At 43.6% G+C, this 15,558-nt stretch overlaps 1 protein-coding gene across 10 annotated transcripts in view; it reads left to right on the top strand.

Annotated features, from left to right (window-relative positions):
* The window catches only part of FRMD4A (FERM domain containing 4A), a 586,135-nt gene that overhangs the window by 389,109 nt on the left and 181,468 nt on the right, over positions 1-15,558 (top strand). The window lies entirely within an intron of this gene.

The following is a 15,558-nucleotide window of genomic DNA, read 5'->3' as shown; positions in this document are numbered from 1 at the left end:
TGTCTAAAGAAGAGAGAAAAAGGAGTTACACACTAGTTAACTCAACAGCTCAGTTCTCCTGAACATGACAATGTTTGGGGGAAAGTATATTATTTGGGGAAAAAAAGTTAATTTTCCAAAGGGCATACCATTCTGTTGAGATGTGCTATTGGGTAAACTAAGCCGCATCTTTCTGATGGTCTCTTTTTTATATACAGACGACCTGTCTAACTTCCAAGTCTTTTGGTTTGTTGACACACCATTGACTTTTTATTGTACAAATTTAATGTACAAATTTAAAATATACTGTTGGAAGTTTGAGCACGTTTCTTTTCTTTTTCAGAGACAAAGTCTCACTGTTTAGAGCAGGCTAAATTTAGCATGTATCTGTGCCCATGAAACCATCATCACCATCAAGAATTGCTGCTTTAGGGCCAGTGAGATCCCTCAGTGGGTAAAGGTGACTGCTGCCAAGCCTGGCAAGCTAGATTTGATCCTGGAGTCCATGCAGTGGAAGAAAAAAACTGAGTCACACAGGATGTCCTCTGATGTCTGTATATGCATCATGGCATGTGCATGTAACACACACATACACACACACACACACAAAGAGAGAGAGAGAGAGAGAGAGAGAGAGAGAGAGAGAGAGAGAGAGAGAACCTCAGCTTCATACTTCTAATCAGTTTTAATTTTCCTCTTTTTATTTATTGTTTTTAGTCAGCATACAAAACAATGAGCTTCCTTGAGGCATCTTTATACACACGTGTCATTGCATCTTGTTTATACTATATACGTTGATCCTTTACTTTTTCTTGTCTCTTCTTCCTCTTCTTGCTCTTCCCCTTAACTGGTCATCTTAGTTGAGGATCTTTTGTGTTTTAAGCTCTGTGCTAGGCACTAGGAAGTATGAGAGACTGCATTCACTACCCTGCCACCCATGTTTGTCCTGGCTGAAGAGCCCGGCCCTCCTGATATTACGTTCAAATCCAGCCTCTTCCACCTCTGGATATCCAAAAGCTCTGAGTGACATACATAGTAAACTATCTTAAATCAAGATGCAGCAAAAAGCAGAAGCCTTGTCATGTTTTAAACAGCTCAGATCTGGGAGAAATTATTTCTTTTGTCTCTCCTTCCAAGGGAAAGAGCCCAAACAGTAGGGTAACTCTCAGCCTCTTTTTCTACATGTCGTCAACAGCATGATTACCTCCTGAGGGAAGCTTTGAGAAACCGTGCAGTGTGCAATTAGAATTTTTGATTTGAATAACAGATACATTGCAATGTCTTTATTTCTGTAGCTACACCCCAATTCAACACACTCTGCAAAGTTCTAGCGCTCCCACTGATGTGATCATTGCTGTTGATGGCCATGCATTATTTCCAGTAACAGCAGGTCCACCTGGAGCCTGTGGACCTTGGAGTGAGAACTAATAGGCGCTTTTTCTCTTCCCTCTTCTCTTCTCTTCTCCTCTCCTCTCCTTCTCTCCCTCCCCCTTCTCTCTCTCTCTCTCTCTCTCTCTCTCTCTCTCTCTCTCTCTCTCTCTCCCCTCAGTCTGATTCACCATCCCCACTGCTAAATGCTTGTGAATGACACCGGGACATCGGCGCAACTTTTATCTCCCTAGAGCTGTTGAGACTCAATCAGGAGCCCAGAAGCAAGTCCGGTATAGGGTGCTACACAGGGCAGGCGGCCAGTGTGGAAACCTCCCTGAAGATGAATGGAGGGGGCAGTCTGCCAGCACAGCTCAGTGAAAGCAAGAAGCCCCTGCCAATGGCATTCTAGCGGAATCTGTTCCAAAGAACTCAGTTATGTAAACACCCAGGCAGCAGGCTCCAGGCCAGATGGACTGCCCTGTACAGATGTCAGAGTAGCTGTCAAAACTTCTCTTGTTGTAAGCGCCATGAGTTCCCAAACTCTCCTGGTGGTTTTTATTAATGGCAAGTGGGCTGGTTTTCTAAGTTCTGGAGTTGTAGCCCCGGGACCACCTCTGGGGGGGTTGCTTTGGGGCTCTGGAACACTGGAAACTTAATCTACTGTTAAGAGTTGCTGAGGTTGCCCATGAGGGTAGCACGCTTCATGCCACCTCATGCCATACAACAGGACTAGGCACCCAAGCTCTCAGAGCCCGTGTCGAGCCTCCGGAGACAGGACTGCCTGTGGTATCGCATGCCTCTTGAGTGGGTTCCTTCCAATGCAGGTGGCCTGGTGGCTCACGGCAAGTCTTTGGTATGTTCTCCTCCATGCTCTAAGAGCCACTAAGGCCCCAGGTGTGGACTTTTCAAACCTTACAGATGGTCTGGAATACTCTTTCCTGCCCCATGCCTTGAGTGGGGAAATAGAGGGTATATTTTATAAAGAAGACCATTTTGGGAAGAAGTACGTTGCAACCATGTCATCCACGTGGCAAGGTGTGCCACCAGCCATGAATGGCAGCGCATGCTGATTCTGTTTGATGTGCACCGTTAGGGACCGTCCTCAATGGTGTCATGAAATACCTAGAATTGAGGAGATACAATCCATCTTGGCAGCTGAAGGTAATGTTCACAGCATGGCTGGCTTTTTCTTGTTAGTGTGGACCAGGAAACAGAGAGCTCAGTGGGCAGTGGGCTGGGCTAGACACCTCCATCCTGGGCCACTCATCAATAACCCACCTCCTTTAGCTAGGTCCCAGTTCCTAAAGGCTCCACAACCATCAATCAGCACCAGGAGCTGGGGACCAGCTTTTCAAAGACAGAGCTTGTGGGAGATATTTTACGGGTAGACCTTAATCTGAAATCGTGTGGCCATATGGGAAGTATACATGTCCCCAAACCTGATTTTAGGGATATGTTTCCTCAGAAAAGGGAAATTCAAACTGATCTCAATGAATGCAGATTCCATCCTATAAATCCTCTTAGCTCAATTGCCCTTGAATCAACATATAAAGACATATGCAATTCAAATGTATATTTCGAAAGTTAGGCAAAATGATGTACCGAGTGCCTATAATAGCAGTTATATTTTATTACAGCATACATATACTGTCATCTTAAATCAATATTTACGGCACAACTTTGAAAACTTGCCGCTTTATGAGACCCACAGTTGTAAACAGTGCAGCATGACTTCCCATGGGTCACAGTATAGCCAAAATAAGTTTAAAAGTAAACAAAAGTGAAAGATTGACTTAGATATTGCAGTAAACTCATATGACCAAAAAGATGTCATTAGGATTTTTGGATATTGAACACATGGCTACTCCACCCAAACAACATCAAGACATGGAACTGTTCAACCAGAAATGAAACAATAAAATAGATTTTATGTATGTATTTATTGACTGACTGACTGACTGACTGACTGATTTTTGGTCTTGGAGACACTAACTCAGGACCCTTTGCATGCTTCGCAGGTAATCCTTCCACCCAGCTACACTCCCAGTCACATTTTTAATTTTTAATTTTGTGAGATAAGGTCTTAAGTAACCTAGGCTAGCCTTGAACTCAGTATGATGACCCTTTATCTTCTGGTCTGTCGGCTTCCACTCTTCACGGGCCAGGTTGCAAGCATGCACCACCGTGGCCAGCACATGCAGCACCGTTGTCATCTATGTTAAGAGAGCATTCTGCTGAGTCCCCTCAACATGACATTTGAAAGAGAGGAATTTGATTGCACATTTATACACAAGAAATTGGAAATGTTAAGAGAAAATGAGGAAGAATGGATGTGTTCATGCCTATTAGTCTGGTGTATCTCTTTCTAAAAGCCTTCCTGTCTCAACTGGATATACCATGTTTTGTTATAGGAAACAACAGTTTCATATATCATCCATTAAAAGGAACATCTTCTCTTGAAATGCATACTTATACCTGTGCACAAATTCTCAGGGCCTGTCCATCACAGCTTATCAGAGAGGAGGAAGGGCGATCTCAGAGGACGTGTGGCATCTTCCCTGAGCTCACCAAGCCATCCTACAACCTCCCTGCCTCTGTCTCTCCTGGTCACTCGTGACTGCGGGATAACCCGTTCCGTTTTTGAACAATGATGTCTGTTTATCGAGTTGCTGTTTTAATGAATTGGAGTATATCTCCTACCTACTGCTTGTATTTCTTGCCTTCTAAAAAAAAAAAAAAACAGTTCTTCTCCTTCTGTTTCTGCATATCAAATTAGGAAAGTCTCTCCTTCTTCCTTCTATGCCCAGGCACAGCCCTGCTTCTTGTCTGTTTTCTTCCTGCACTGGACAGAGCAGCAATGCATCATGGGAAGATGGTGGATTACATGATCGCCCTACATATAGGATGTGTGTAGGGTGACTTTTGAAGCTGAGACGTTGTATACATTTTTCCCACCTGTTCTGGGCAGGTTTAGTCTCTGGGACTGTTACACTTTCTTAGACTACCCCTTGAATAATATTTTCCTTGAATAAAATATTATACATGGAGTTAGACACAGGGTCAAGAAATGCTTTGACTACACTGGAATAGAAAATGCCTCCTAATTCCCTTATTCCAGATGTTCCAGTTTTGGCCCCAAACCAGAAAAACAAACAAACTAACCACCAAAAACCACGATTCCCAACTTCTACAGTCTAAAGCTACCATCCGCTCCTCTTTGATATCTGCAGCTTGATGAGCCTGCCTTTTGTGTTCCTTTACAAACTGCTGAGGAAGAACACATAGGGGAAGAAAGCAGCCCACGCCTTAGTACCACTCCACCATTTCCCAAGTGTGTGTTTTTGATCAGATGCCGGCATCAAGCATTTGCAAGTTGTACCCCGCTCCCCCTCCCTGACATTTCTACACCAGTCAAGATAAAACTGATTTGGAAACAGTGTTCTGTGGCTCCTTACAATTTTGTAAGTACTTTTAGCCATCCTCACGTTCTCCAACTCCTGGCCACAGCTCTCACTGCTCCTGCCCTGGCCACACCCATCCTCCCTCCACCTCATCACATGGTAGATGTTTCTCCTTCGTTCTAGGCTTCATAACATTTCGCTGTCGCTGGCCGAATTCTAGTTCTGCAGACACTACTTACTCACCAGGACCCCCGATCAGCTCACCGGCTGCAGAGTTAGGGCCCCAGCAGTGGGTTACTCTTCGTAGCCTGTGTGACTGATTGTGAGTGTGTTTCCACAGAGGTTGAACTTAGACACAAGACTCACCCCGACCATAGGGCCACCATCCCATGACTGAGGGCCTGGGCTGAATAAAAAAAAAAGGAAATAAAGAGTGAGTGAGTGCTCTCTTCTACCTGACCTGTCAAGTTGTGAGGAAGCTCCCCGTAGCCGCAGCTGCCCTCAAGTAACCCCCGCAGCCACACTTTCCTTGCTGTAATGGAGTGTATTATGACATGAACCCAAATAAGCTCTTCCTTAGGTTGCCTTGTCAGGCACTTGGCATAGGAAGAAGCAGCTACCACACTCCCCTCACCTCACCCCAAAGCATCTTCTACCCACCCCTGGCTGTCACGGTGAGCGCCTGCTAATTTGGCATTTCTTCCACCCGTAGAAAACAGAATTTTCTCAAGCCTAGGGACAAAATTGGGTTTGTCATTGTCTAGCAAATGACATACCGGGCCCCTGATAAATGTACCATAAGCACATAAGTGAACACACACTATGGTAAACATTGTTGCATATGGTCCCTTAACTCCATTTCTCTAATTACAATAAATTCCTAGAAAGGAGATAAATGAGTCCAAGGAGACAAACCTTTCAGCCATTGGTGTTCTGTTTTTATTTCATGCACTGTGTTAGTGGTCTTTTAATTAAGCTGTAATTATCTGCTAATTAAAGAATTTGATCTTGAAAATATTAAACTCTCATCATTACCCATTCAAATGCTTTTATTTCTTCTTTCTTTTTTAGATTTGTTTGTTTTTATTTTTTTAATGTGTCTAAGTGCTTTGCCTGCATGTATGTATGTGTGCCACATGCATGCCTGCTTCCCACAGAGATCAGAAGAAGGCATCAGATCTCATGACACTGGGATTTATAGACAGTTGTAAGCCACCTGTGGTCCCAAACGCTGGTCCTCTGCAAGAGCAACAAGTATTCTTAAACCAGTGAGCCATCTCTCCAGCCCCACATTTATCTTATCTTTTTGCGGAATGAAATTTTTTAGAATTATTTTTGATGTAATCAAATCATAATTTGGCTCACTGCTTTTGTGCTTAGAGAGGCTTAAGAAATAATCTGATACATAAGTTTTATTTTTATGTTATTGTATTTTTAATTTGTTTATAACAGGGTTTCACATTGTAGCCTATACTTTTCTGAAATTCAAGAAAATTCTCCCGCCTCAGCCTCCCAATTGCTGGGATTATAGGCCTGGGCCATCACACCTGGCTTTTTAAATTTTTACCTTAATCATCTGGGACTTCTCTTTGGGGACAGTGGCATGGCTAGCTTATTATATTATTTTCCCAGTGAGTCCTCCTGTATCCTTTCTTGACGAGAAGACAGAAACAAAACAGGAACTGAACTGTTCTGACTTTTTTTCAGTGAACAAATGTCTGCTTGTTGCAAATGAGAACAAAGGGCGTCCCTGCAGTTTCTGGCTTGCCTCGCTCTGCGCATGCCTTGAGCGCCTCTCACTAGGCCTCCCACTCCTTGTTTTAAGTATCTTTAGCCCTGTGGAAATGTGTGCTGTGCTGTAAACCCTCCCCAGAGATCACGTGCTCCTGTTGCTTGGCCCAAATCATACCCACACCTGTGGGAGTTCTCGAGGCAGAGTCCTTGTGTTCTTGAGTGTTAAGGTCTCCTCCTTTTCATTTAAGTATTGTCTTATTACTTTTCGAAGTCTGCATCTTTCACAAATCATGTCTTTTTAGGATCAGCCTTATCTCTCTTTATTCAACCTTATCTTTCTCTGGGCTACTTAAGTCTGTCTTTCTTGAGTCCAGGGTCCTGTTAATTTTAAACAAAACAAAGGGTAGATACTTGTGTTTTCCTTTGAAAAGCAAAACACACACACACATACATACACACTCACAAACCCTCTTCATCACACACACACACACACACACAGGACCACAAAAACAAATAAAAGCAAACTAACCACTCCTCTGCTAAGATCTTGAAGCCAGAACTTGTATGGCAAAGTAGGGTGTAATTTTCTTCCACTTTCTTGCTTCAAGGCAATTGGCGGGTGTTAGGAGCATATAAAGATTCTCTATGATACATCACATGTTCTGTGTCTTTAAAGTTTATACATCACTCAGGCATCCTGGCACATCTGTAAAGGCACATGTGCTGTGACTAGGTCACGTATGTGGATGCTGTGATTGAGAACACTGTGGGTATGTTTGCATGTGTGTAAGAATAGCACCTGATCCATATTTGACTACATCCCCTTGATGGGGAGGCCTGGCGGCACTCAGAGGAAGAATAGCAGGCTACCAAGAAGAGACTTGATACCCTATGAGCATATACAGGGGGAAGAGGTCCCCCTCAGTCACAGTCAGAGGGGAAGGGAGTAAGGGGAAAATGGGAGGGAGGAGAAATGGGAGGATACAAGGGATGGGATAACAATTGAGATGTAATATGAATAAATTAATAAACTATATTTTTAAAAATTGGGAAAAAAAGAATAGCACCTGAGCATTTTTCCTACCCTGTGTCTTGGTGCTCCTAAATAACTTGTCTTAGGCCAACTCCAATATTACTTTTCCTTGTATGTGTATATGTGTGTGAATTTGTGTGAATATTCATACATGTACATGTATTGAAATAGGTACATGTGCATGTGGAGGTCAGAGAACAAAGGTCCTATTTGCAGAAAGTATAGGAGCAATCGCAGAACCCAAGTAGGACAACCTAGTTAGGATCCTGGGCGTGGCCAACTAGTCAGACAGGCATATAGAAAGTGCTGCTCTCCACTAGGAGTTTGGAGACCTTTCTTCTGCCTCTCCATCACTCTGAAAATGACGGTTTTGCTCCAAAGTCTAACTCAGTATCTAGATGCCTAGCATCAAACCCAACTCAAGCATCTGGTTCTCTCAGTGTCTGTTTCCTCCTGACACTTCTCAGAGTGCTGGCTGCCAGCTGTAAGGAGAACAGTGGTCCAGCTTGGTCCGTGGCTTCATGTGGACTGTGCAAATGTCAAGCTCCTACATCTGAGATGTACCTTCTGCATGTTGAAGGGAGACTTGTCCGTAAGGCAGCTATTCTGAGGTCACTTCTATTCCTGTAAGCAACCCTCACCCATGCCATGTTGCCATGTGGGTAAGCCCAATAAACTCATTGATACCCCAAACTGGAATTTGGTAGAATCATACTTTGCTCTGTCCTTTGTACTATACCTGGGTTGAATTGGCATTTGCTTGGTCTGCCCAGGAAAACTTCATCACACTCGTCTGGAAGATCCTCACAGGGCCATCTACAGGGGCTGTTGGTGTGCTCGCCCCTTAGTTGCCTGGATCCACGCGCCATCTTCTAAGCATCAGGCCTAGAGATGGGCTTTGAGCATTTCTGATCTGTCTCTGTTGCAAAGTGTAAGACAGTTGGGTTCCTAGGCCTAAGCTGAGTCCATCTTAGTAAGTGTGTGTACTTTGGGCACACAGTGGAATAAAACAAACTGGCTTTTAGTGTTTCGGATCCCAGCAGGATCATGTGGTCACAATTAAGTTGATTATCTGTTTAGGGCTCGAGGCTTCAATTCACACAGACCTCTGAGAAACCACAAGCTGTGCCCATGGGCCTTCTTTATATTATAATATTACATACAAACAAACAAATTATTATATTATGTTATTATAAACAATATTATGAAGAAACAAACAAAACTCAATTTCTTCTTTCTGTAGCTAAAGACCCAGGGGGCGGCAGGGAGTCCTCAGGATAGGCTTGCTGGAGATCCCGAGGACACCCCTGTCCCTACTTGTAGGCTCCTCCAATGCAAATGTGCAAAACGTTCTCAATTGCTGATTCAACTTGGACGTCACAGTGCTTTGTCATGATAATTCACTTCTAATAGAGCTACTCGGGAACTTCCATCTGGCTTGTAAGAACTGCAGCTGTATTCTGCAGCCAGGGCTCTCCTTGGCACGCCTGCGCATGCTCTTCTAAATCCAGGCGCATGATGTTAAGGACAGAGGCTGCGAGGCTTGACAGAGATCAGAGCAAACTAAGGGCAAGGTTAGTCTCTCTAAATGAATCTTCTGGTGGGCAGCATGCGTACCATCCTTCTTTCCTTTATCTCATTTTAATGTGCTAATTATTTTGGTGTGCGTACGTGTGTGTGTGTGTGTGTGTGTGTGTGTGTGTGTGTGTACACGTGTGCAGGCAGGGGAATGCGCTCACGTGCATGCACATGTACATGTGTGTACACACGTGAGTGTGTGCTCATGGATGCCAGAGGTCAGCATTAGATTAATTGCTCTTCACCTGTGCCTTCCTGGGGTGGCATCTCTCAGTGAACTTGTAGCTCACTGATTTATCAATGAGCTTCAGGGAGCCATCTGTCTCCACTCCCTCAGCACTTGGGTGACAGGAGGCCACCACTTCCGCTTGGCTTTTGACACAGGCTCTATGGATAGGAGTTCAAAATCCTGGTGTTTGTATGGCAGGCACTTTACCAGCCAAGCTGTCCCCTCAGCTCCAACATGCTAATACTTTTTAAAAGTGAACTTACACTCAGACAAGGAACAGTTCTAATAAAAATGTACACTTTTTTTTTTTTTTTTTTTTTTTTTAACTTTTAGATGCTATAAACAGAGGACCTTTCTGCTCACTGCTGTTAGGTCACTTATTTTATTGCACATGCTTAACAGTGGCAAGAATACTTCTAACACACTACATTGCCTAAGCACATTGTCATCTGTGTGTGCACTGTCAGCTGGCCTTGCACGAGTTGCTATGTGCGCGTGCCTTGATCTCCTCACGGCTGGGAGATGCTCTGCCATTATTGAGATTTTTGTAACCTTGCAACCTTTTGATTCCTAACTCAAATCTTTGGTCCTTTCTTTTTCCCAGGAGGAAACGACAGCAGAGAGAGTGTGTGAAGTAAGGTGACACTCTTGAGTAACTCAGAAAGATGGAGCTCCCACTGGGACTTACTTGTGGTGGGAAGTTGTAGTCATGTCCTTGGTATTTCCTTCAGAGTGAGCAAACAGCCTGGGTCAAAGGTCAGCTTGTGAGGTGCTGTTGTAATGCATCTGGCGTTCTTACTGCCGGTGGCTTAAGGGACCCTGTGGACAGGGAAGATGCACAGTATCTAAGGTCAGGTCTCAGCTCTGTGCTATTGGACTTCAACTTCTCCGTGTGGTGGTAAAGGTCTCAAAAAAAAAAGTCAAACAATAAATAAATAAAAGGCTTGAGGTTGTTTTTAAGGCTGTTGACAATTTCCTAAATAAAACATGTCTCAGGAATACTACTTCTTATGTTATGGAATTCTCACCATGAGTCACTACTATTTCTCATTTGACTGTCTCATCAACCAATCCTCTCGAAAATGCAAATGAGTCACCCCTTCATAACTTCCTTTGGGTTTTGTAAAGAGCCATTAGACAAGCAGTGAGCATAGCTGGGTTAGCACGATCTGCAGGCCTGCGAATGTGTCCGCAACAGCTGTCCTTTCCCCAGCCTCTTCCTCTGCCCCAGGCCCATTATTCTTTCAGTGTAAGCTAGCCTCAGAAAACAGAGGCACTATAGTAACATATGTTAGTTGACTTTGCTTTTTTAAGAGAAAGAGAAGGCATAGCCCAGGCTAGCCTCAAACTTGCTATGTAGCCAAGGATGACCTTAACACTGCAACCATCTGCCTCTGCTTCCTAAGTAGTGGGATTATAGGTAGCGCATCCTACCATGCCCAGGCTTAAACAGACTTGAACCCAGGACTGGTATGTGTTAGGCAGGAGGCACCGTATCAACTGAGCTAAGTCCGAGCCCCCAAATGACCAGTTTGTTTTTAGTTTTCACTTTAGACCACAGAGGTTTTTTTCCCCTCTAAGTTCAGAATTTGTTGCTTTCACCAGGTTGTGTTACCATTCACACAAGTACGTTGCACATCACCCTGAAACTGGCAGGATGTCTTTAGCATCCTTCTGTACCTGCACACCCCATGGCATATGGATTATTAGCTGAAAGATGGGAAAGGGGGAAAGAGGGTATTTGAAGAGTGACAAAAACACATGGGAGGGATGCTGAGATGCCTGACACTATGAATTTAATCCCCAGAAGATAGAGAAACTCCTGAAAGTTGTCTGTGATCTCTGATGTGTTTTGTACAGCACACAGACACAATAAATAGATGTAAAAAAAAAAAAAAAGAACCAAGTGCTGAGTAAATGGGATACTTAGAGGACATGGTGATAAGAAGCACATGAAAATTGGGCATCTTGGTTTTGTATTAAGAGGTAATACTCCTGATAACATTTGCATGTCTACACTCTCTAAGAAAAGGCTTGTTAAGCCTGGATTCCATTGCCTTCTTCTGTATCACTGTGTGGTATGAGCAAGAGAGTTTTGCAGAGGTACCATCGTGACCATCTCAAATATGAACCCATAAATCCATCTCATGAGCAGAGGACCCCGATCGTCTCCCTATTGAAGTATGTTGAAATCACCACGAAGAGGGTTATTGTTGTCAGTAAGTGATTTGGGTTGTTTGTTTCTCTCTCAGTCATGTCCCAGAGGTGATTCCAATGCCATGTTTGAATAATAGTCCCACCCAGCACCACCATCATACCAGGCTGTTGTAGAGTTGCTTTCAAATACAGGGTTAATCCACCAACCCCCTCAATATTCTATGGGTCACTTCTGATCACCCATTTATTTTCTGTCTACCCGGAGAGAAGGTATGCCAACCTCCAGTCTTGTATACTGTGGCCCATAAGGCAACTCTAATTGTGATATTGAAATTACATGTGTGTGTGTGTGTGTGTGTGTGTGTGTGTGTGTGTGCGCGCGCGCGTGCCTACTTGTGAATGTGTGTTCCTGTGGAGGGGTATGCCTGCGTATCTTGGGGCGAGGGGAGTTGGTTGTCATGGAAACCAGAGGTGTCATTTCTTAGACACTGTCTACCTTTTGCTTTAAGACAGGGTCTTTCACTGACCAGAACTCGCCATGTAGGTGGCCCAAGCCTCAGAGATCCCCTGTCTCCGTCTCCCTGACACTCAGATTACAAACTTATGCCACCATGCCCTGCTTTCTTTCTTTCTTTTTTTTTCCTATTTGTTAATTTTGTTATTTGGAAATTTCATATATGCCTGAAATAAATTCTGATTTCTTTTCATCCTTTTCTCCCCCTCCCATCCCTATCTCCTCACCCACTATCCCCACCAGTCCCTTTTCCAGAGTTCTGACCATGGGTTTTGTTTTGTGACCCATTTATTCAGGGCCATCTGTGTGACCGGTGCGTGAGGACCATTCACTAGATCCTAGTGGGGTCACTGGTTGGGATTTTTTAATGGCATCTTTTCCATGGTTTCTGGGAATGGAACTGAGTCCCTTGTGTTTGCAAGGCAAGCCTTTTATAAACTGCGCCATCTCCCCAGCCCTCAAAATCACTTGGTTTTATGTTAAAAAAAAACAGGCACTATCAAACTGGTTTGCAGAGTAAGAGTCTTGTCGGCCCTATTCCCCAAGGCTAACCTCTAACGACACCTCCACCTTTCTGGATGAACCATCTTTTAACTGATTTTTTTTTTATTGACACTTTTAGGTTAACATACAAAATGTTGAGTTTCATTGTGCCATTGTTTTGTTTGTGTGGGTGTTTTTTGAACAAGTTGTTATACGGTGTGTGATACATAGCTGGGGCAGGCAAAGAGGACCCCACCCAGAAACCAGGAGCTTGCCACCTCATAGGTCAGCATCTCGTCAGCTAATCTCCTGACCCCTGCCCCTATCCAAGACATTTTATTGGCAACTTTATAATACACAGATCATTTCATATCTGACTATCTTACCTTCCTTTGTTCATGAGTCCATTCTTCATGAGCCCAGGTGTATCTTAACAGTAAAGTTGGACACCCCACTTTCAAAATAATACTTCTTCGAGTATGCCTAAAAATGACAGAGCACTTGAAAGGCCCAGGTTACTATAGAATCTTTTGGCAGCGAAGTGATTTATGATTAGAACTGGAGCCAGCTGACGTCCATGCTCAGCCTTGCTCTCCAAAGGATTTCCTTTGAGGGTGATTGTCAGGGCTCCAATTGTGCTTGTGCAGCTGAAAATGGCAGGGGGGTGGGGGTGAGGGTGGGGGGGTAACAGTATTATTTTACAATTGTGAGGACTGAGAAGAAATTTCAGCATGCCTGGCAAGCCAAACAATGCTACAGATGTCTGCTGTTTCTTTGTATCCACCCACAAGGGTGAGCCTGTTTTGAGGTGCCGATGAGAACTGGGTACTCCAATCTTACTGCAGAAGGAAACAACAAACAGATGCCCCTTTGAGACGCAGACCACAGACCGCAGCAGTGCTATCAAAGGAGAGCTGTGCCTTCCGAAACGTGAAGAGTCAAATCAGGGGCTCTGTGCCGACTCTTCTCCATGCCAACTTTTGTGGGGCTACTTTGCTTTCTGCAAGGGAGGCATGGAGCACACTTGCAATAAACACTTTGTCAACATCACAGTACAGAGTTACTCAACAGACTGAGGAGACAAAGTGGTGGGGTTGTTTTTTTGTTTGTTTGGTTTGGGTTTTTTTTTTTATTTTAGTGAGATTTGTATTTTTTCAGATGAAAACAAGACCTGAGAGGTAAACTTTTTAAGTCTGAACCTTATATGCAATGGCGTATTGTGATAAAGTGACTCCCCACTTTCTTTTTATAGCTGGGTGTCACACACCTTTAATCCAAGTACTCCAGAGACAGAAGCAGGAGGATCTCTGTGAGTTAGAGGCCAGCCTCATCTATACAACTAGTTCCAGGACAGCCAGAGCTACATAGCACAAGATGGCCTTAAACACCTGATTTTCTTCCCTCTACCTCTCACCTGCTTGGATTACAAGCATAAGTCACCTTCTCAAGCCTGTGATGATGGATTTTTTTGGTGTTTGTTTGTTTGTTTGTTTGTTTTTTAACTTCAAAATAGCATACAGGATGGTTGTATCACATTCCTTCCTAGGGCTCACTAATATACAATGATTCTAATGAGAGCTGAATGGTTGTTGTTCTAAAATCATATCCAAAGCACCTATGCAGTAATAGTATTGGAAGTTAACAATTCTGATGTGACTTTTTTTTTTGAATGAAAGAGTCATTTCTACATGTTGGCATAGCAGCATAGGTTTCAATCTAATTTAAAATTGCAATGACTTTCATTGAACAGGGGAGTGATTGAAATAAGGATTTTTTTTTAATAACACCAGCCTGGTAGGATGTCTCTTTTGATCAAGGCTAATGGAGTCTCTTAAGTCTCAAAGGTCAGACGAGGACTTCTTATAGAGCGACATCACAGAGCCTGAGGCCACCTGACTGGGCTAGTATTGGCAAAACAGCAAGCCTGCAAGCTGAAATGGCCTCTCCCCAACCTCGTTTTTTAATCTGTTTTAACCCTTTTGTTAATATGTGAGTCATGAGAAACTTGACTTGCCGAGTCATTGTCACAACTCAGAATCAAGAGCCCTTTGAGGTTAGGCATATCCAAACAGCAGTGCGGTTTGACTTATGCCCCCCACACTAGAAGGATCTAACATGACAGACAGGTGGTGGCTCCTTGGACTTGTTGGCGGAATAGTTCCTGTGTCTTTTCCATCTTCTCTGGACAAGGTTCTCATGATGACCTTGCTGACGAGTGATGAGACTAGGATCTGCCTAAGGGCATCCTTTCTTGTGTTTTATGTAGCTGGGTCTCTGGGGGAAAGACAGGCTGTAGAGCAGCAGTGCTCAGCTTTCCTAATGACCAACCCTTCAATACAGTTCCTCGTGTTGTGGTGACCCCAAACCATAAAAGCATTTTTATTACTACTTCATAACTGTAATTGTGCTACTGTTATAATTGTAGTGTAAATATCTAATATACAGGATATCTGATTATGTGATCCCTGTGAAAGGGGTCCTGACCCACAGGTTGAGAACCACTGCTTTAGAATAATGTGCGATTACTGAGCTAAAAGGGGCTTGTAGATCATTGAATCTCAACAGTGGTATTGGATCCAGCTTGTAAAGACCAACTGCCATTTTTATTTTTGGAGTTTTGGGATACCATATGTAAAATCTATCCACTACCCCAAATAAATTTTGATGATTTAATTACTAAGCTTAAAGTTAAACTGATAATTAATTATATTAAAATAAAGGGAATAGTCAAAGTCTATGGACCCTAACTCTTACTATACCTTACTGTTACCTATACTTTGCATGTTTCTGTGGGTGTGGGTGAGGGTGTTTATACAAGTATGTGCAAACACAATCTATGTGTATGCACACATGAGGAGGCCAGAGGTCAACCTCAGGTTCTGCTCCTGAACATCCACCTGTGTTTTAAGACAGGGTCTCTCTGGCCTGTGGCTTGCCAGTTAGTCTAAGGCTCATTTTTGGAGACCAGCAAGGGAGATGGTAAAAAGGAGGCAGAGACTGGATCCTGAACTTTGCCCTTTGTTTATGGCGACAGATAGTGAAGAGCTGGTAACCGTTGAACGATGTCACCATCCAGCAT

This window comes from Acomys minous (genome assembly GCF_964271855.1).
Source record: "Acomys minous genome assembly, chromosome: 5".
Taxonomy (NCBI): Eukaryota; Metazoa; Chordata; class Mammalia; order Rodentia; family Muridae; genus Acomys; species Acomys minous.
Note: the sequence above shows the minus strand (reverse complement) of the source record. Positions and strands in the feature narration are given on the sequence as shown.